Below are 21,379 nucleotides of genomic sequence, written 5' to 3' on the forward strand. Positions count from 1 at the left end.
CATAATAATGTATCCTTTGGCTTCCTAAAAAAATACTACAGTATAGCAGTGCTAACTGTATCTTTAATGCTTATTGTAAGTTTTTCACTTGACCTCAGCAAGATTTCATGAGTTGATAGGCTGGTATTAATTTACATAGCGCTTCGAACATCTTTTAAATGTTCATGATGGAAAATTAAAGCAAGTTAAAAATATCACCTTTAAGAAATAGTTAGAATTTACACTTAAGTATGTTTACAGTTCCCAGGAATGGCAGAAATGCCATACACTTTACAGCTGAGTTTGCAGTTTGACTAAACTATTCATCTCATCAGTATAATACTCCAGTCACTGGAACTTCAACTCAAACACCACCACACTGGGCAATTCTATAGAACTTGGTGCAGATAGATTCCTAAATTTAACGTGCTGCCAGTAAAACCCGCAGTGTTGAATCAAATGTGTTCCTGGGATAATCAACTTCTAGATAATACGTTATAGCCCAATCCAATACCAACTCCAGCCAACATGTTTGCCTTGAACATTTTTTTCTTCCGATAGGGCTGAAAGAAAGGAAATAATAAAAATGGAAATCATCAGGAAGCTAAAAGACAGATATTTAAGTATCTGAAGATAACTTTAGAGAAGAGCCAAAAACCAAATAATAAATGTAGTCTTACTTAGAGTCAAATGGGCAATCATATTTTCAGGACAGTAAGAAGAGACAGTATGTACTGGGCATCTAATGTACAGTATGGTAACCATAGTTAACAATACTGTATTATGTACTTGAAAGTTGCTAAGAGAGTAGATCTATAGATCTTAAATGTTCTCACTACAAGGAAAAAAATAGTAGTTACATAACCTTATTATAGTAATCATTTCACAATATACATGTGTTTGAAATTACTATGTGTACTTAAACTTACACAAAGTTGTATGTCAATTATTATATCTCAATAAAACTGCGTGGAAAAAAAAGAAGTTGTTTATCAAAAGGTATGTACTTCTTTGCTAGAAATGGATTCCAGGAACCTAGGTGGTGGTTTATACTGAAGGTAATTCCAACAGAGAAGTAGAGAAGTGAGATAGGAAAAAAAAAAAAAACAGGTAAAAAAGGATTTTTACAAAGCAAGATTCCACTGTTGGTAACTAGCGGTTAACCCTTCTAGAGAAGGCTGTGAGCCAGTGTAGAAACATGCCTCAGATTTATCTCACCTGAGGGTGATAGAGCTGGGTTATTTGTATACCAATCTCTGTCAGTCACAAACCAAAGGCTGTTTCCAGGCAGGACATTAATTCTCTGCCTCTCCCAGCCTAGCCTGTGGGCAGCAAAGTGAGCTCTAGAATGTGGAAAAAGCCCCTAGGCAGAGAAATGCATTTGAATTTGGTCAGAGTGCACTGAATAGATAAAGGTGAGGGGATATGGGCAGAGTACTGACAGTGTCTAATCGAAAGCCTCTTTTTTTCTCTTTTTAACCTTTTTAATTTTTTTTTTTAATGGAAGTATAGGTATCTACATTATTATATAAGTTACAGGTGTACAACAGTGTTTCATAATCTTAAAGGTTATACTCTATTTGTAGTTATTATAAAATATTGCCTATGTTCCCCATGTTGTACAATATATCCTTGTAGCTTATTTTATACCTAGTAGTTTGGACCTCTTAACCCTCTACATTAGAGCCTCCGCCCTTCCCTCTCCCCACTGGTAACCATTAGTTTGTTCTCTATATCTGTGAGTCTGCTTCTTTTTTGTTATTTTCACCAGTTATTGTTATTTTGGTTTTGTCACCAGTTTGTTGTATTTTTTAGATTCCACATATTAGTGATATCATTGGAAGGCATTGTGCTAAGTGAAATAATCTAGTGTCTTTTTTTTTTTAAATCACACTTTTGAGATAATTCTCTGGCTATTTCCTTCTAGAGAGAGTCACTCCAGTTTCTTGAGATTATGACAATTGGTATTATCTAATGCTTCACTGAAAGGCTAGTTTAGTCGCTTTAAAGTTTGCCATAAACTCATAGATATTCTAAAAAGGCACTTTTTGAGTGGAGGTATGGGAAGCCCCAGATCAGAATCACAAATGAGATTTTCCAAACCACATACAACAGCTCTGTTTTGAAAGTAATTTGCACCCTACCTATATAGGGAAGCAATGTTCTATGTTAAGTCTATTTGCATACTACAGGCAGGTTTAGTCAGGAAGAAGATAAAAATTATTAAAGGACTCAAATGTAAACAGTCTGTCACAGTTCTAGCCTTAGTGTTGATCAGGGAATATGTGATTTTAGAGCAGTTTCAATTCTATTGTAGTAAACTTGACGTCATTACAAGTTTCAACTAAAGTAGTTATTTTGCTCATAGAAGTGGCATAAGCTACCATTCTAAGCAAATTTTTTCTTCATCAATAGAAATACTTTAGTATTTATAAATGGAGCAGTATTGATAGCCTACATATAAAGCCATGGTTTATTTCCAGAGAAATAACTACAGTTCTGAGAGCAATATTCAATAATTCAAGGACATTAGCAACTTAGCTTGGCATTTTGTTTTCATAGTGTTGTCATGGTCTTAAAAACTCTAAAGGCTAAGCATAAAGTACAGAAAGTTGACAAACTTCTGGAAAAACACAAAAATTCCTAGTATTAAGTTAAAATTTTACTCCTCTTTCTGTATTGAATTTCATAATATACTCTTTTGGCTCTATGTCTATTCAGCAGAGGTAAGGGTGCTTGTTAAATGTTTGAAATTTTACTTCCTGACATAATGCATAAACAAACAGGAACATCAAAGACATATCCAGCCTAGTGAAAATGCTCTGCTATTTGCTGCAGAGTAAATGGCTTTAAGTGGGAGATCAGATGGCTATAAGACAGGATGGAGGGAAAGAATAAGACAGGATGGAGGGACAGAAAACAATAAGACAGGATGGAGGGACAGAAAAAAATCCATTTTTAAATGATTTTATTACTAAACCATGCAGTACCAAGACTAAGGCAGAATCACCAAAAACTTCTAAAATCTCATGTTTACTGGAGTAGATTATACTGGAAATTCTTGCCTAAAAATATCCTTCCCGAGACAGGCAAGCAATCATTTTGGCAGAAAGTCATGGTGATGGCAGATGACATCCTCCTGCTCAAGAGGCCAGGCTCTCATTCCGTGTGAACTTTGAAGAACTCAGTGCTTCCCAGTTATAAATGTCATTGGGGGGAGTTCCATCATGCCAGGCATAGAAACATCTCGGGAAATCTTCTTCTCAAAGGACTTTCTATCGTATTATTTTTATTTTTCGGCTACTCTTAAAATGAACAAGAAAAAAATTAATATTATGGTAAAGAAAAGGAGAAATAAAGTGATTATTGGGATAAATTTAGGTTCGGTACGGGCTTTTTCTTCATCAATAAAAGCACCATCAATTATGAGCAGATGATTTTATAAGGCCCAATTATATAAACGAAGATGCTTTCCTGTGCACAAAGCTTGCACATAAAAATTTTACTAGCTAAAATTATTTGTCCCGTCGTGTATTAGTTTCCTATTGCTACTGTAACAAATTACCACAAACTTAATGGCTTAGAACAATAATTTTATAGTACGGGTGGTCAGAAGTTCAAAATAGATCTCACTGGGCTAAAATCAAGGTGTTGGCATGGCTGGGTTCCTTCTGGAAGTTTTAGGGGAGAATCTGTTCCTCCATCTTCAAAGCCAGAGAGTAGCATCTTTCAATATTTCTAACTCTGACCTACTTGCTTCCAGCCTTGCAATGACCCTTGTGACTACACCCTGATAATCCAGTATAATCTTCTCATCTCAAGATTCTTAATCTAATTAATCCACAAAGTCCCTTTTGCTTTGTAATTTAACATGTTCATAGGTTCCAAGAATTACGATGTGGCCATCTTTGGGGGTGCCATTATTCTGTCTACCACACACAGATGCTACATAGAGGAAATGAAGTAAGTCAATGTTTAAACAGCCATTATTCCTGCTCTGGCAACCAAAGGATGCAAAATGTAAAATAGAAATAGTAATAACAGCAATATTAATTATCATTTATAGAGTGTCTAATAGAGTGCAGTCATTTTACAATGTCTTATTAATCATCACAATAGCCTCTTAGAGTAAGGATTATGATACTCTTCTTACAGGTAAAAACCTTAAGCTCAATGCAGTTAAGATCATCACAGACCTAGTAATTTTAGGCTAGGATTTTAAATTAAACCACACCAGCACTTTAGTCTGAGTCTTTTCGGCTCCTAAGCCAGGCTTCTCTCTGCAGTTTCTGGTGTGTTTGTATGCAGTCTGTTACTCTACAATCACACTGCAGAGAGGACCACAGCCTGCTTCTTTACTGTGTGGATAAAGGGCTTCTCAGAAGACATCACTCACGCCTACCATGAAATGCTGCCTTGAGCTCATAGTTGCAGTCTACTCTCTAGAGCCCAGAACTGTCTGGAAATTGCCGTGATCTGTATGTCTTCTCTAACTATGTCCCTGTTTCTAATGTGACTGGAGAGGTGTGGGGAAGCCACGTCGAGCATAGAGAAGACATAGTTTGCTCTTAATGGACCTAAAATGTAACTCATGTGTCCAAAATATGAACTAGTCCACACCTAAGCCTAAGGAGGAATGGTACTTGCAAATATTCTTTCACATAAAAGCTCTGACTTTTGGATCTGAGAGCCTGAATTTAAGTCCTGCCTTTGTCACTTTGTCACTCAATTTCTTTTAATTCTGCTCTTTCCCACCTCAGGTACATTACACAAGCTGTTTCTTCTGCCTGATATTATTTTCCTCCACTATACACCTGGTCAACTCCCATATATCCTTCAGATCTCAGCACAAACATCACTACTCTCCATTCTCCAGCAGACCATGCATCCTTCCCCCTCAGGTCCTGGAACGCCACTCCCTTACCTTTTTGTTAATTACTGATCATCCTTTAAAAGTCACCTCAAAAGTCACCTCCATATTCTATCTTCTCCTAGCATATTGTGCCCCTCTTTAATAGCTCTTACCACAATTCTACTAAATGGTTATCCCCTTTCTTGTGTGGTGTCCAATTTCTCCACTAGAATGAGTGTGCCTTGAGTGAGGAAGCCACATTCATTTGTTTGCCCAGCATAATGCTTAGGCAAGTACCAGGGCCCTCATTTAATAATGCTGAATGGATGTTGTATGTAAGCACTTAGCATTGTTCTGTCCAGGCTAAGTGCTCAATTTATCACATCCTTTAGAATAATGGATCTTTCTATAAAACTAGCACAATCAACAGAAATCCTTATGTATTAGTCTTTCAATTATTTATCTTGACCAATACTTCTCCACCACTTACTCTGGGCAGGATACCATGCTAAGAAGGGCATCAGGGGGAAAAATAAATGAGAAAGCAGTCCCACCTCCTAGGAGCTTACCAGGAGTGAAAAGACAATGAGTAAATAAATAGCTTTAATCCAAGGTAAAGTATGTGAAGAATCGTAAGACAGGTCCAAAATTTACCTGAAAATTTCTTTCTTCTAAGCCTCCAAAAATTATGGAAGCTTAGAAGAAAGGAAATACATGATTTGGGGATGGGAAAGACTTAATGGAAGATGTGGATTTTGGTGGCTAGATAGACATTTTAGGAAGCAAATCAAGTATGAATGTAAGTAATATATTTCAGGAAAAGATATGAACATGAATAAGGTACAGAGGAATATATGATTTATAACAGCACAGGTAAACTGAATTAATCTATCAGGTGATTGTTTTCCAAAGTATCCAAAATTTGCTGATAGATTATTTGTTAGAATGAGTCTGTCATGTAGACATAAACATTAACCAGAATTATCTCCTTATCAAAATAAATTTATTGAAATAAATGTATGTACATTCTGAGCATATACATACCATATCCTTAGACAAATCTGTGCTTGACATTTCACCTTTAATTCATAGAGCACCTGGAACATTTCTTATGTTTTCAAATGAGAGAAGAATCCAGAGATTATATGTCCTATCTATCTGGATAGCTTTAGGTTTTGCGGTGGATTCAAGATGACCACATAATTCTTTGAGACTCTTCTCATTGAATTCTGAGGTTCATGTCCCTGGCCCTTGAATCTAGGTTGGCTCTGTGACTGCTTTTACTCAAAGAATATGGCAGAAGAGATGTTACATCAGTTTCCAGGCCAGGCTTTGTGAGACTGGCAACTTCCATTTCTTGCTTCCTGGAACCCTTGCTTTGGGAAAAGCCAGCCACTGTGTGGGAAGTCCAGCTGCTGAGACCATCACATTGTCAAGAAGTTGGATCTGGGTATTTTGAGAGCCCATATGGGGAGAGAAGGCCAGCCAGAGCCAGGTATTCTAGCCGTCTCAAGCCAACTTCTAGACACGTGAGTGAAAAAAAGCCATCTTGGATGTGAACAAGGCCCAAGGACCACAGCCAGAACTGAGGCCACAAAGTGCCCTGTCCAAGCCAACTCCAGCCCACTGAGCCACCGGCAGAGGCCCCAGCTCTCATGGGGGTGAGGGCGGAGAGGAGCCTCCCCTTCCGTCCCTGCCTGATTTCCTGACCCACGAAACTGTGTGCATCAGCAAACGATTTCCGTTTCCACCACTAAGTTTTGGGGGTAGTTTGTACACAGCAACAGATAACCAGAGATGGGTATTTTCACTGGGGTTAGCTGTAAGATAGATCTGTTTTTTTACAAACACACTAGAACTTACTTTTCAAAATATTAGTATTCAAAGCCATCACTTTGGAAGAATATTTACTTATTTTATAAATTTTCCATGCTGAAAACACTTTTGAAATTTTCTTCACAAAAGCATTTTATGAGCCAAGAGAAAAGAGGAGACAGACAAGGAGGAGGGGGAGAAGGAGTTGGGGGGGAGGGGAAGAGGGAAGAAGGAACGCAGGAAGGGAGGGAGGAAGGGAGGGAAAATCATGCTTGTTATTGGATAAGCCCATCTCAGTTGGAGCTCAGGTAAAGCAATTATTACCACATTCTCTAGACTTAGCTCTGGACAGCTTTTCCTTCTTTTCCCTTTTTTTTTCTGTTTGCTTCCCATTTTCAAAACCAGTCCTCAAAGACTGAAGAACTGTCACCACTGAAAGTGTTGCAAAGAAAGTGCCAGTTACTCCCAAGGCAATTCAAAGGGATGAGTTGTTGAAATATTTGGCGCATTTTCTGGATGCTCAGCATCCCCAAGGCGTCTGTTTTAAAGGACACAGACTCATGTGGAGGCATATGATCCTGGGAGATTAAAGAAAACTCAGTGTCACTATAAAGGGCCACTAGAGCCGAACACAACATAACCGGTACGACTATCAAATTGGTTTGCTGAACTCATTCCTTCTGCAATGTCAAAAAGCCTCGGTGCCACCATGTAGCTAATTTATCTATGTACATTTATCCTGAATCTCTTCCACTATTTGCAAAAAGAGAAGATTCAGTTTCACATAGTGAGGCTGTTAGAAATAGTCCTGTTCCTTACCAGGTGCTTTCGTGTTTTCATTGTGTAAAGAGAATTCTAATACTCACTGAAAAAGGCCAATCTGTAGAAATGATAAATGTCTTTAAACTACCAAGCATGTAATTGATACATAGCAGGCTCTGAATATCATATATTCTTTCAAACTAATAATCAGCCATGTAAGCCTATTTTTAGTCTGCTTTTCTGATTGTTTTTGTTTTTTATTTAAGAAAAAGCCGTAACCACTTCCTAAATAGCTTGATCTCTTTTACCAGGACGTATACAGGACATGTTTACAGGACATATACAAGATGAAGCCTCATTCAAACATCAAGGATCTAATTCTAAATTTAGAAAATATTTAAGTTAAAGAGAAATAAAGTCAATTTTTATATAGTTTGCCCAAAGAAAATTAAAGGCAGCATAATTCACTTATTGCCTTGTTTGACAGTGGAAGCAAAAGAGAGATAGGATATGAAAATAATGCTATTGGCATGATGAATAAGGCAATAATGTTTAGACTACAGGACAACAGTGCTATGATAAAGTACAGTCATTACTTGGTATTATGAAAATGGGTTTTGGGTAACTTTCTTTATACACCAACATTACAATCATGTCCTAAACAAACTAAATGAACCACTACCAGATATTTCTAGTGCTATCTCCTATTAGGCATGATAAACCAAACTTCTCTCTTTTATATTCTTCCAGAGCACCCGGTTGAGAGCTCTGAACTTGACAAATTCTGTCTCCTCTGAAATTTTAAGTAGCAATAAGCACTTCAGTTATTTTCACAAAAAGACACATATGGCTCTATGCTGAAATCCTGTAGGCAGCCGCAGAAAACCTCATATTTTAAAAAAGAAGAAAATTTAAAAGATTAACACAAGGTGATCGCTAACAGTTTAGATCTGGCAATGCCACCTGCAAAACTAGGGAAGATTCCCAATGTGCATTCAACAGCTTCTCCATCTTCTTCATTGTGAGAAGAAAACTTGAAGTCTGTATAACAGATGCTGTTCACCATAGGATGCCAGCTATAATTGACCACCAAGGGAACTGTCCAAATGATGGGCCAGCCTGTATTAGTAATGTCATTCCCCTTTTCTAGCAAGCAACTCTTTGAAAACAAAGCAATTTCTTCAAGACTACAGATTTTAATAATATAACCCTAGTTCTATGGCACATAACTCCAGGAGAGTGTTGGCATAGGGCAGCTGGCAATGAAAATGAGGAATTCTGCTGTGTTGTGTGGTTGATAAAATATGTACAACACATGCTTTCTGCTGGCCAGAAGCTTCCCTGACCTATCAGTCAGGAATTTAATAGCTGCTGTAAATGAATTATCAGATTCGAAACCAAACGGAGGAGTAGCCTTCTGCCAACTCTGGTTCAATCGTTACAATTTGGAAATCTGATAGAGGGAGAAAAAGAATAAAAACAAATGATTTCTTAATCATAAGCCGGACCAATACTTCCCAGAGACGTGAATATGAAGCACATACTATGTTCAACACTCTCAAGGGTAGTGAATCTGTATCACAGCTTCTCATGTTATCACATGTTGTTGATTACTTTTTAGTACTTTTACCATTTCATTACCTCTTAAGGTGAATCTTTTTACTGCTAAAGTTACTCTGTATTTTCACCTCCAGGATTTCACCTTTAGACCTAAGAGATAAAAGACTTAATTTTGAAAAAGAAACTTTGGCAACACTGAGCCCACTTCCCCTCACGGCACTCATTAGTGGTACCGAATACTAGCAGCAAGGGGCAGCGGAGAATGTACATCCCGTCTCCACCAACAGAACATTCACTTCCAGTTCACTCATTTTTGCTGCCTGTCTGGCCCTGGAGGCATCTGGGGCCCTGACTCACACACTCTCCAATCTTGCTGATGGAAAGAAACAACCAATTTCCATACTCTTTGGAAATTTTGTGTTTTCATTGTTTCTAAAATAAATTACAAATTAGGACAAGCAGAACAGATTTATAGATTTAACAAAGAGAATTGAAAATAGTTAAACAGTAGCAATCAAAGAAACAAACAAAAATACAATATAGCCACTTAGCATGACTGAAGGAGCAAAAACAAACTCCCTACCTTATCTTTAGTGAAAGGAGTGCACTCATATACTGCTACCGTCAGTGTAATTTGGAATAATCATTTGGAAAGATATTTTGCATCACAAGAAAAGTTCATTTATTCATTCACTCTTTCAAAACTTTGTTGTTGTTGAATTACAACATGCCAGAAACTGTTCCAGGTGTATGGACTACAAAGAGAATTAGGAAATAATTGTCAATCAGAAGTAGCAAACAACAAGAATGAGGAAAAAATTACTAAAAAAAAAAGTTATATACAAAAGGTTCTAGGGAATTGGGGAAAGCTATACAGAAAAGGTGAGATTTGGTGCTGGGTTGTGTGTTATTTATTCATTCATTTGTGCATTCATTAAGCAAGCATTTCTTGAGTTCCTTCCGTATGTCAGGAGCTATTGTAGGCACCGGAGTTACATCAGTGAACACAGACAAAAATCCCTACAATAAATAATGTAAATAAGCAACGCACCTATAATAGGTTGATAATAATTGTTAAGGGGGAAAAGTAAAGAAGGATGAGGAGTATGGAGAGGTTGACATTTCAGATAGGGTGTCCAGGGAAGGCCTCATATTAAGGCCACATTTGATAAAAAGTCTAAAGGAAGTGAAGGATTGAGCCACACAAATCCATCTGGGCAGAACATTCCAGGTCAAAAGGACTGTGTGTGTAAAGGCTCTGTGGGGAGAACGGGCTTGTGAAGGAATGGGAACGAGGTGGAAGCAGGAGGGTATGCAAGCTAGGGGGCAATGGGCAGCCAGGGTACAGTGGTCATGTAAGTACTTCTTTGCTTTTTCTTGGAGTGGGAGGTCTGGTCACTGGAGGGTTTGAGCAGAGGAGTGACAGGTCATGTTTTTGTTTTAATCAGTTTGCTCTGCTCAAAAACAAAGAGGAATGGAAATAGGGAGAGTGGTTAAGAGTACCAACTAGGAGAGAGATAGTAATGGTTCAGACAAGGGTGGAAGCAGTAGAGGAAATGAGCAATGGTCATATTCAGGATAGATTTTGAAAGCAATGCTGACAGAATTTGCCAATGGATGGTGGGGTCAGGGTTCCTCAAGACCACCCCCAGTTTCTATGATTTGCTAGGGCTCATAGAACTCAGCAGATAGTTGTACTTGCAGCTGTGAGTTATTACAGCAATAGGATACAAAGCAAAATCAGCAAAGGAAAAAGGCACATGAGAAGAATGGAGGAAACCTGGCACAAGCTTCCAGAGTCCTTTCCCCGTGGACTCACGTGGAAGGTGTTTAATTCTTCCAGCACTGAATTGTGACAATGTGTGTGAAATGTTGTCTATCAGGAAGTTCATTAGAGACTCAGTACTCAAAGTTGTTACTGGGGTCTGGCCACATAGGTACCATCTGCCTAACTGTACAAAAATTCCAGACTCCCAGAGAAAAGCAAGTGTCCAATATGAATACTATTTGTACAAATAATTTAGGTACAACGAACCACTCTTATCAGTTAGGGAATGGTGGAAAACCTCCAGAAATTCATGTTACTGACACCAGCCAACGGCTAACCATGAAAGCTACCCTTTGAAGGATAGCAGTCACAGGAAGGCTATGTTAATTCTTTTATGCACAGGTAGAATATGAGATGTGAGATAAAGAGCTGTTCAGGAAGAGAAATGGAGAGCATGGGGGTATTCTAGGCAGTGAGAGATGTGATGGAGAAGAAGAAGAGATTTACTTGGTATCTCATCCTTAACTTAAAAATAGGTACAATAAAATGACCTGGAGATATAATAGTGATTCCAGCAGACAGCTCCCTCTCCTTGTGGAGCTTATTTGCATTTTAATAGGACAGCCAGATACTAATCAAATGATCCTCACATCTCTCATTACCTTACTGACCCAGGAGTAGTCTGTCCAGGAAGAACAAACAGCACCATGAGGAAAGACCCGGGGGTGGCAAGTAACATGGTCCTATTCTACACCTGAAAGAAGGCCAGTGAACAAAAGAATAGTAAACAGGAGGATGGACTTGGAAGGGAGTTGTTCACACTTCCTGAGGTCTTAATTTTGCCAACTGTTGATTAACCATTTATTTATTGACATCTCTGCCAAGGACTGGCCCTTTTTCATTCATTCATTCAATAAATACATATTGAACATTTACCAATGCCGGTTATGTGCTTGGCAACGAGAATAGTTCGTGACACCATGGTGTTTGCTGTCCAAGGGAAGAGAGGTTGTCACTTGGCCTTTTTGTCTTCTCATAGATTTGCCCTTCCTCTCCACTCTCATTGCCCTCAACTAAATCTCTCACAAACCTATATCACCGTGGGATCTTCTCAGTGATCTTTACTCTCTCCTAACTCATCCTGTGGTCTAAAACCAGATTAGGTTTCTTAAAATCTGATTCCAAGACGATTTCTAATGCTTAAGAATTTTAAATATTTTTCCTACTTCTTAGATAATATTCCAAGATCAAAAAATCAGAAACTAGCATTTAAGACCCTTCTACATGCATGCACGCACGCGCGCACACACACACACACACACACACACACACACACACACACACACACTAGACCTCCCCCAAAGAGCTTGCTCATTTCTATCACTCTGCCTTCTTTGTTTTTTTTTTACATCTTTATTGGAGTATAATTGCTTTACAATGGTGTGTTAGTTTCTGCTTTATAACAAAGTGAATCAGCTATACATATACATATATCCCCATATCTCCTCCCTCTTGTGCCTCCCTCCCACCCTCCCTATCCCACCCCTCTAGGTGGTCACAAAGCACTGAGCTGATCCCCCTGTGCTATGTGGCTGCTTCCCACTAGCTATCTATTTTACATTTGGTAGTGTGTATATGTCCATGCCACTCTCTCACTTCGTCCCAGCTTACCCTTCCCCTTCCCCATATCACTCTGCCTTCTAATCACATTCTTCCCACCAGAAAAATTTCTCTTGGGACCATTCATTCAAGTGGTCCTAGGTCTTTTGTGGGACATCTACTGTGTCACTTCCTCCACAAGTCATTAACTGTTTGGTCTACCCTACACTGCCCTTCTCCTTTCTACAATGTATAATATCTGTAAAACACAGGCACTCTTTCTCTGTGCATACTTCCAGCCTAGATCCCTGCCTTATCCATATGTATTAGTTATCTACTACTCCATAAAAAATTACCTCAAATATACTGACTTAAAATAACAATAAACATTGGTTATCTCTCATAGCTTCTGTGAGTCAGGAAGTTGGGAGCAGCTTAGCTACATGGTTCTGGCTCGGGGCCTTTCATGAGGATACAATGAAAATGTTGGCTGGATTTTCATCTGAAGGCTTGACTGAGGTTGGAGAATCTGCTTCCAACAGGAGGCATTCATTTGGCTGGCAAGTTGGAGCTGGTTAATGTCAGAAGACCTTACTTCCTCCCTCATGAGATTTCTGTGGGGCTACTTGTATGTTCTTATCACATGGCATCTGGATTCCTCCAGAGCAAGTGATGCAGATAGTAAAAGAAAGAAGCTATCACACATTTGTGACCTAACCTTGCAGAAGTCACAGTGCCACTTCCATAATATCCTACTTGTCTCACAGATCAATAATACCCAGTATGGGAAAAGACTACACAAGAACATGGATACCAGGAGGCAAGAGTTACTGGGGGCCATCCTGGGGGCCACCACACCATATCTGATTAAATTTTACTGCCTAGGGTTTATTTTCTGTGCGAAAAGTGCATTACTTTAAGCAAATCAAACACGAAACAAGTGAAAATATTAACAAAATGAATAATGACTTCAAGCTTTTACATAAGGACTTATCACTCTTCAAAAGTATGTTTTTACATTGAAAGCACACCAGATTGTCAGGATAGCCTCCACTCCATGGTATTAAGTAGGAATTGTAAGCACCCTTGTTTTCCATCTCTTAGTCCAAAGCCTCAATTTCTTAATAAAAAGATAACTCCAACCCCTTAGCATCACATACATATTTCTTCTTGCTCTTCTCCTCCACTGATCCTCATATATATCCGCTCTTCTCCTCCACCCTTCCACTTCAGTCCTGACTTTCCGACTCTGAAGAACAGCCTATTGTATGCGTAGGCAGGGCAAGTAGCCTGTGTGGATTAATGAAACTCAGGATCTCCTTCCCCCACTGAAATATTTTCTCCATCTGCTCACTAATGCCTAACATTTTGCAATTAGCAGATTCCTATTTTTTTTCCTCTGACATGTGGTTTCTTGTCTCCAGTTTAAAATACCAGTATACTTTGTAAAAGGAATATATTACAACTTTAACAGCTGCCTGCTCATGAGTATGAGTTTTCCTGCATATATCTCCTGAAAACAAGTTTTCAGATGGGGTAAGAAGAAAAAGAACACTCAGGGGAGGCAATGCATCACAGGGCAAAGTCAGGGTAGAGAAAGAGGAATGTCATGGAATGGAAGGGTGTACTTTCTCACAATTCTGTCCAGAGCCAACTCTTTTCTGAGACTTTACCAAGGGTAGAAAAGCAAAGACCTCTAACCTCATCCTCATACCAACCAGGCTCACTGTATAAAACCATATTTCCTTTGATGGCCTTTGACATCTGTCAAAGGCCATCAAAATGAGGAAATGGAGACAATCTCTTTAAAAAAAAAAAGGAAAAGAAAAAGAAATGACTGGTGAATATAAGCCACAAAGATGACAGTGCAGAGCTGGGAATGCACTACGTGCAGGGTGACTGGCTTCTTAAATCTTGAGCTAAAGCTTGTTTATTTTAACAATGACTTTGGTCTGTAAGCCCTTAGCCCTGTTATTTATTCATAACCTTGCAGGGGTCTTGGATTCCTAATTTGCAAGTATAAAAATGAGAAGCAATTTGCACATGCCAGGTGTCTGGACAAATGCTCCCTATTATCTGCATAAATCAGATGCTCAATGATTTGAACCAAGTTGAACAAAACACACACTGTTCATTCCCAAGCTGGCCTCACACTCCTACAGAGACCCTGGGTTTTGCAAAGACTATTCTGTAGCTTTTATCAATTATGGAAAAACCACTGTCAAAAAATAACAGCTTTTCTTGATGATGTGCTTCTGGCCGTAATGGTTGGACTGTCCAGTAGAATTTAATGGCCTCAGACCCTTCTTATGATGCTTAATACATGCCTTTAGGAAGACAGACTTAGAATACAGACACTAAAGCCAGGTTTACCCACCACATCAGAACAGACCTTTTCTATTTTATTTGAACTGATTGCCAGGAAAAAGAGAACTAGCAGTTATTAACACACCTTTTCACACCATAGAAGAAGCATCCTGCTAGGAGCTCAAGGCACGTTATTTCATTTCCACAACTGATTTAGGTTATAAAATATCCAATCTGATTTGACCATGATATTCTATTAACTAAATTAGACTGTGTTTGGCTCATGTTTTTATTTAGAAGAATAGGCTGTTCTGACAGCAGAAACTGAAACAGAATTCAGTTCCCCCATGATTGAATGCAGTCACAGCCTTACCTTTTTTATAGTGCATTTGCACTCTCATGCTCATCCACAAGAAATAGTGCCTACGGGCCTTAGACCTCTCTGCAGGGCAAGGGATGCTGTAGAGTTGTGAAGGGACACAAGGCAGAGCAAACCTGGAAGAGAAAGATCAGAAGCTGGGTTCAACCCCGTGTCTGATTAGTCCCACAGACAACACACATGCAGTCACTCCAGCATGGAGGAGAACCCACCGTTGGGTACAGCTAGGGGATACCAACAATTTTCAGAATCTGGAGAGGGGCGCTCAGATGGATATCAAGATGTCCAAGCAGGAGAGGAAGGCATGAGAGAAACAGGATAAGAGTATTCAGACCAGATCCCAGCACACTGAGCTCTGGGCCAGACAGGAGGAGCCACGTGAAGAGGCAGGAGTCAGAAAGCCCCTGTGCTGGAGGAGAGGGGTCAAAGCATAAACCAGGAGAGCGGAAATCGCCACTGAGACTCTCAAAGACATCAATGATGTCACAGAATAGCCGCTATCACCCAGATAACACTGATCAACTTGTGTGCCTGTTCAAACAGATCCACCAGTTATGATCTGGAACGGATGACATGGTCCCTCCTCACCTTAGAGCCTGCAAATGGAGCTTGGCAATGGTGCTCTGGGAGGTCTGTATCAAATAGAAGAAACTTTAAAGAGGGATGTTTCCTAGTGGTAATCACGATTTACTAACACAGGGTCCTCCCACTGCTGAAGAGTGACGTGTTGCAAGTACATTCTAGGAATACCAACATATTGATGTCCTCCCCGGGCACATCTGGTAAGCAGCTGCTTACACCTGCGTCATATTATTTTATGTCAATGCTGGAACATATGCTGCTCTGGACCAGAGCTTCTCAAACTTTAATGTGCACAGAAATCATTTGAGGTTCTTGGTAAAATCCGGATTCTGATTCAACAGGTCTGGGTGGACCTGAGAATCCTCATCTCCAACAAACTCTCAAGTGATGCTGATGTCACTAGTCCTGGGACCACACTTTATTTATTTATTTATTTTAATGTTTTTATTCTTTCATATATATATATTTTTTAATTTTTATTTTTGGCTGCATTGGGTCTTCGTTGCTGCACACAGGCTTTCTCTAGTTGTGGTGAGCGGGGGCTGCTCTTCGTTGCGGTGTGCGGGCTTCTCATTGCAGTGGCTTCTCTTGTTGTGGAGCACGGGCTCTAGGCGCACAGGCTTCAGTAGTTGTGGCGCACAGGCTTAGTTGCTCCGCGGCATGTGGGATCTTCTCGGACCAGGGCTCGAACCCATGTCCCCTGCATTGGCAGGCGGATTCTTAACCACTGCGCCACCAGGGAAGTCCCGGGACCCCCACTTTAAATAGCAAGGCCCTAGATTAAGGATAGGGTCCTTAGTTGTTGTTTTCTATCAACACCTGTTACACATAAAAATTCAATAACAACAACAACAACAAAAATTCAATAACAAGCCACACAAAAACTGGCATCTGAAAGAACACAGATCCTTATTTTTTTGGTGATTTATATACTTGGATAATTGTTTCCACTAAAATCCTAATTTAAGGCTTCCTTCATATTGCAAGTAAACATTTATTTTTTTGCTTACTCTGGTCATGTCTTCAGATACCAAAATTCTAAGCCTATGCAAAATGGCTAAGAACATAGATTCTAGAACCAGACTGACTCGTCCACTGCTACCTGTGTGACCTTGGGCAGATTGCTTAACTTCTCTGAGTCTCAGAATAAAGATAAAATGAAGATAATCATAGTACTTCAAAGGGATGTTATAAAATGTGTTATTCTTAAATACATTTATAGAAGTGCATGGCACCTGGCAATTATTATTTAGTATTTGTTAAATTAAAATTAATATATATATACAAAATGTAAAACTTAGTATTTGTACAAAATCTACCACATAAATAGCGTGATTTCATGCTTTACATATGATCCTTTAAAAACCCTATAAAGGATTTTTCATCTCCATTTGACATATTGGAAAATGAGAAGAACAGAGAGGTATAAAAAGAGACCCTCGATTCTGGAACCCAGATTACTTGAAATCCTCAGACGAGAGAATAAGATAGAACTCAACCAGTCGAAGCACAGATACACACTGACAGAGCATCAGTGTCCCACAGGGACTAGCATTAAAGGTGAAATAATTTAGACTTTGATTAATTTACTGGAGTCTGACTTGACTAATGACTTTGAACTGTCTTATAGGGACTCTAGGGAGATACCACATCCTTCTGGGCAGAAATGAGGTTTCTCCTAAAGTAAGCAGATGCTGCCACTCTTAATAATCCTAGGAAAATCTGAAACGTAGAGGAGAAATTAAAAACTAGGGAGGCAGGTCTTGAGATGAGGGGGGGGAAAAATCCCTCCTCCTCTTTTTGTAGATGAGAGTCATTATGCTTGGACTCCCACGTCTGGAGAGGCCTGGGGCTCTGCCAGTCTTTCTGAGTGAGCTGTGCGTGGAACACAGAGACAGGCTGGTAGTGAGATAGCGCACCAGCCCAGAAAGAGAGCATTATGAGTTATTCTTGGTGTTGAACTTCCTTTCCACTACTGCAAGCCTTTAATCAAGACACGCCAATACTTACAGCCTGATCTCTGTCTTACATGAGGAGTTGGGAGGAAGGTTTTACATCCAGGGTTGGGAAAGAAGAGGCAAGAGTGATGTTGGCAGCAGCAAGGGTCAGGAGAGAAGAGCCATGTCCCACTGAGAGTGACCTGGTGAGCACGCGGCAGCTGATGAAGACACAGGGACATGGCTAGAAGAATACAAAGGCCCACCTTTGGAACCATGCAGACTAGCCAAGGAATGTATTTGTGCAAGACTAATTTCCAGCAAAAAAAAAAAAAAGCCAGAGGTTTATCATTTCATCATGAATTGGGTTAGGCATGCATGAAATCAGGGAAAATATCAGGACTAGACGTTGAGTTTCCCCATCTCCAGGCTCCTACTGTTTCCAGTGTATCACAAGACAATCACGTCCTGAAGGAGGATCTTACGTACATTATCATCTTTATGAAAACTCCCGGAAGTTTTATTGATTTTCCATATTTTAATCTAGATGTTCAGCATAGCCTGGAATTTCAAAGGTTATCAGACCGTTGTTTTGTTTTGTTTGTATGAGTGTTTGTTTTCAAATACAAGTCACAACCAACGTTGACTAAATTGTTCCTGATCAAAAAGAAAAAGAAACTCATTCTACATAGTTATATGGCCAGGAACCAGTTTTAATGAACAACCAGAGCATTTATAAATTACTTTGGTGGAATTACATGGGTATCTCAAAGAATATACAAGAATAATTTCCAGTATGACAGGAAAACACTGGATAAAGCCAAGTAACATTGTCTCAGCTGGCCACTCATTACCTGTGAAACCTTGGAAGAGCTATTGATCCTGTCGGAGCCTCTCAAGCTCTTAAAGGGGATAATAAGCCCCGTTTTGTTTACCTCAGGGGTGCCTCTGGCCCATGGCACGCCTCTGTGAGAGTTAGAAGAAGATGTCCCCTCTGAGCTAATCCAGCCCGGTGCAGGCTCACAATTTAGTGCGCATTGTATGGACCAGGTTGGAGGACCCACATGTCCCCTCAACCAGGGGCTCAGGTGCTGCGAGCCAACTTGCACATTCATGCACCTTGGCTATGGCCTATCTCACAAGATGATGGTGAGGATGAAATGAAAGTACTTTGCTAAATGTAAAGTGCACCATAAATGTAAGAGAATGCATAGGCTTAAATGTAATCAAAAGTTGGCTTTCAAACCAGAAATTTAGAAAGATTCCATGCATGAGGATTTCTCAAAAATTTTAAACCAAGAGACACAAATTATAAGGTATGCACCATATAAATGAGGAACGGAGTATTTGGCAGGTCTGTGGTTCTTAGCCAGAATGAAGAGCCAGAGGCACCTGAAATCTATTTAAACAGAGAGATCCAGGGTCCTACCTCTGGAGGCTTCTGAATCAGGAGGTCTGAGAGTCTTAACATTCTTTTTTTTTTTTTTTTTAAATTAATTAATTTATTTATGGCTGTGTTGGGTCTTCGTTTCTGTGCGAGGGCTTTCTCTAGTTGCGGCGAGTGGGGGCCACTCTTCATCGCGGTGCACGGGCCTCTCACTATCGCGGCCTCTCTTGTTGTGGAGCACAGGCTCCAGACGCGCAGGCTCAGTAATTGTGGCTCACGGGCCCAGTTGCTCCGCAGCATGTGGGATCTTCCCAGACCAGGGCTCGAACCTGTGTCCCCTGCATTGGCAGGCAGATTCTCAACCACTGCGCCACCAGGGAAGCCCAACATTCTTATTTATAAAGGTCCTTGGGTTTTCTTTGGTGTGCACCTCTGTTTGAGCATCACAAGAGTAGAGAATTTAAGCCTAGCAGCTAATTCAGGTATTTTTAAGCCACACTCACTTCTTTTTTTGCCTGAATTATCCAGAGAGCTTCAAATGAAAACATATGGCATAAAAAATAATAAAAAACTAAAGAAGATGCTATGTTCTCCATTAAACAAAATCACTAGGATATTACTCAGTAAGTTGATGGCTCATAAAATATTTATAGAATGCACATTCCAAAGTACATAGCACATGGCACAAAGTATCTCTGTACTGTCCCATCCACTGAGCTACAAGTGCAAAAATCCTAATCTTGTTCCCCCCATGCTAAGAGTCTGCTGAGATGCAATGGAAATCTCAGACAAGTATGCCCACCATCAATCTGACATCCAGTGAGGTTATCATGAATCAGATCAAAGTAAACAATCAATAATCATTCTGCTTTTATATAAATCCAGTACCATCAAACGCAAAGGCAATAATTTAAACACAAATATTTCAGTAGTTTGAACCACTGTAAATTAAATCCTTTATTAAAGCACAAACATTTCTACTTTCCACTTAGATTCTATTAAGGTATTTAGCCATAGTCTTCCATCTCCTCAGCTGCTCTCTATTCAGGAATTAAAGAAGAGATAGCACTTAGTACCTCTTTTAAGGTATCGTTAACACCATTGGCAGGGAAAGCTATATAATTCTGCACAAAATTAAAAGAACTCATTTCAATCTACAAAGAATAAGCCAGTGAATTTCCCCAGGCTGACATATTAAAGTATTGCATCTAGGATATAAGTACTCTACTTTTACTAATCCTCTGGAATTATGTTTAATTATCACAGAAAAGTAAAAGGGGGGAAAAAAACCCAGACAAATAGCCAGGGAATCTGGGTTTTGAATTGACATGTTACTGTCCCCAACCTCACTAAACAGTCATTGCCTTTAGACTATTGACACACTAATCAATGAAGAAATTAGTTTGGAATCTGATCGTGAAATATTTGAAAAAAAAGTAATCCATACAAGATTGATTCACTCTGGCATGTGGAGACTTTTTATATAATAGATTTGTAAAGTAACAATTAATAGCCAACGACAAGATTAGAAAAATGATTTTCTGGTTGCCATGACAATTCAGACAGCGTACTACCACCCACTCCGACAGCAACACTTAAATAATGAACATAAAGACAGATAGTGGAGCCCACACAGATGTGGGTGTCAAAAGCTAAGAAGTTAAACTGCAGATACTGTAGAGGTGATGGAACCCTTAGTAGAGTGACATAGGAAGTGACCACTGTGTAACGGGAAATTTTCTTGAAGTAGAGCTCAGTCTGCTAAAATCCAGATGGTTCATGAATGCCTATACTCTACCCTAGGCTAGTGAAGACTAAATTGTCATTCCTATGTCAGCAAGCAGTCGCAGTTGACAATTTTGCAGAGTGCTTATCAGAGGAGAGAGAAAGTTTTAGGCCCTACCCATCATGTAAATGAATAGTCGTTGGTAGGTAGAACACATATTCCAAGCTATTAAAAGAAGAGCTAACAAAAATGTTCTATTTTAAATTGTAAAATTATTAGAAATGAATATAGTACCTCTTAATGTAATGAAGGGACAGGCCTACCTACCAGGAGTACACAATATACAGGTAAAGTAGAGATATAAAGTACATTTCACTGAGCATAAAAAAATTATTTTAAGATGTATCATTACTTTTATATGAAAAAATACTGCTAGCTGTATCAATTTAAAATATCTTAATATCAGATATATTAATTACAGTGTGGAAAATTATATCTTAGAAGTGATGAAACATGGTATATATCACTGCATTCATCTGTAACCATTCTTGTATAAGTTAGTTCATTCATTCATTTACTTAGTCAATGAATATTTTTAGTACTTCCAATGTGCCAGCTACCTGTGCAAAGTGCCAATTTTATATTATTGGTCAATAGTATTGTTGTTTTTATGAAGCCTGAGAGAAGAATCTCATTGAGTGGACCCCCTGACAACTGTGAAAAAGA

The 21,379-nt window shown here is 39.3% G+C and overlaps 1 long non-coding RNA gene across 1 annotated transcript in view; it reads right to left on the reverse strand.

Annotated features, from left to right (window-relative positions):
• Positions 1-900: 900 nt before the first annotated feature.
• Positions 901-21,379, reverse strand: part of LOC309658604 — a 254,073-nt gene continuing 233,594 nt past the window's right edge. Inside the window, exons 4-5 of the long non-coding RNA XR_014262306.1 lie at positions 12,059-15,137; positions 901-12,016 (exon numbers count right to left, since the gene is read on the reverse strand). This is a non-coding gene — a long non-coding RNA (uncharacterized lncRNA). The remainder of the gene's footprint in view (positions 12,017-12,058; positions 15,138-21,379) is intronic.

Source organism: Balaenoptera physalus (assembly GCF_965194825.1).
Source record: "Balaenoptera physalus genome assembly, chromosome: 3".
In the NCBI taxonomy this organism is placed as follows: Eukaryota; Metazoa; Chordata; class Mammalia; order Artiodactyla; family Balaenopteridae; genus Balaenoptera; species Balaenoptera physalus.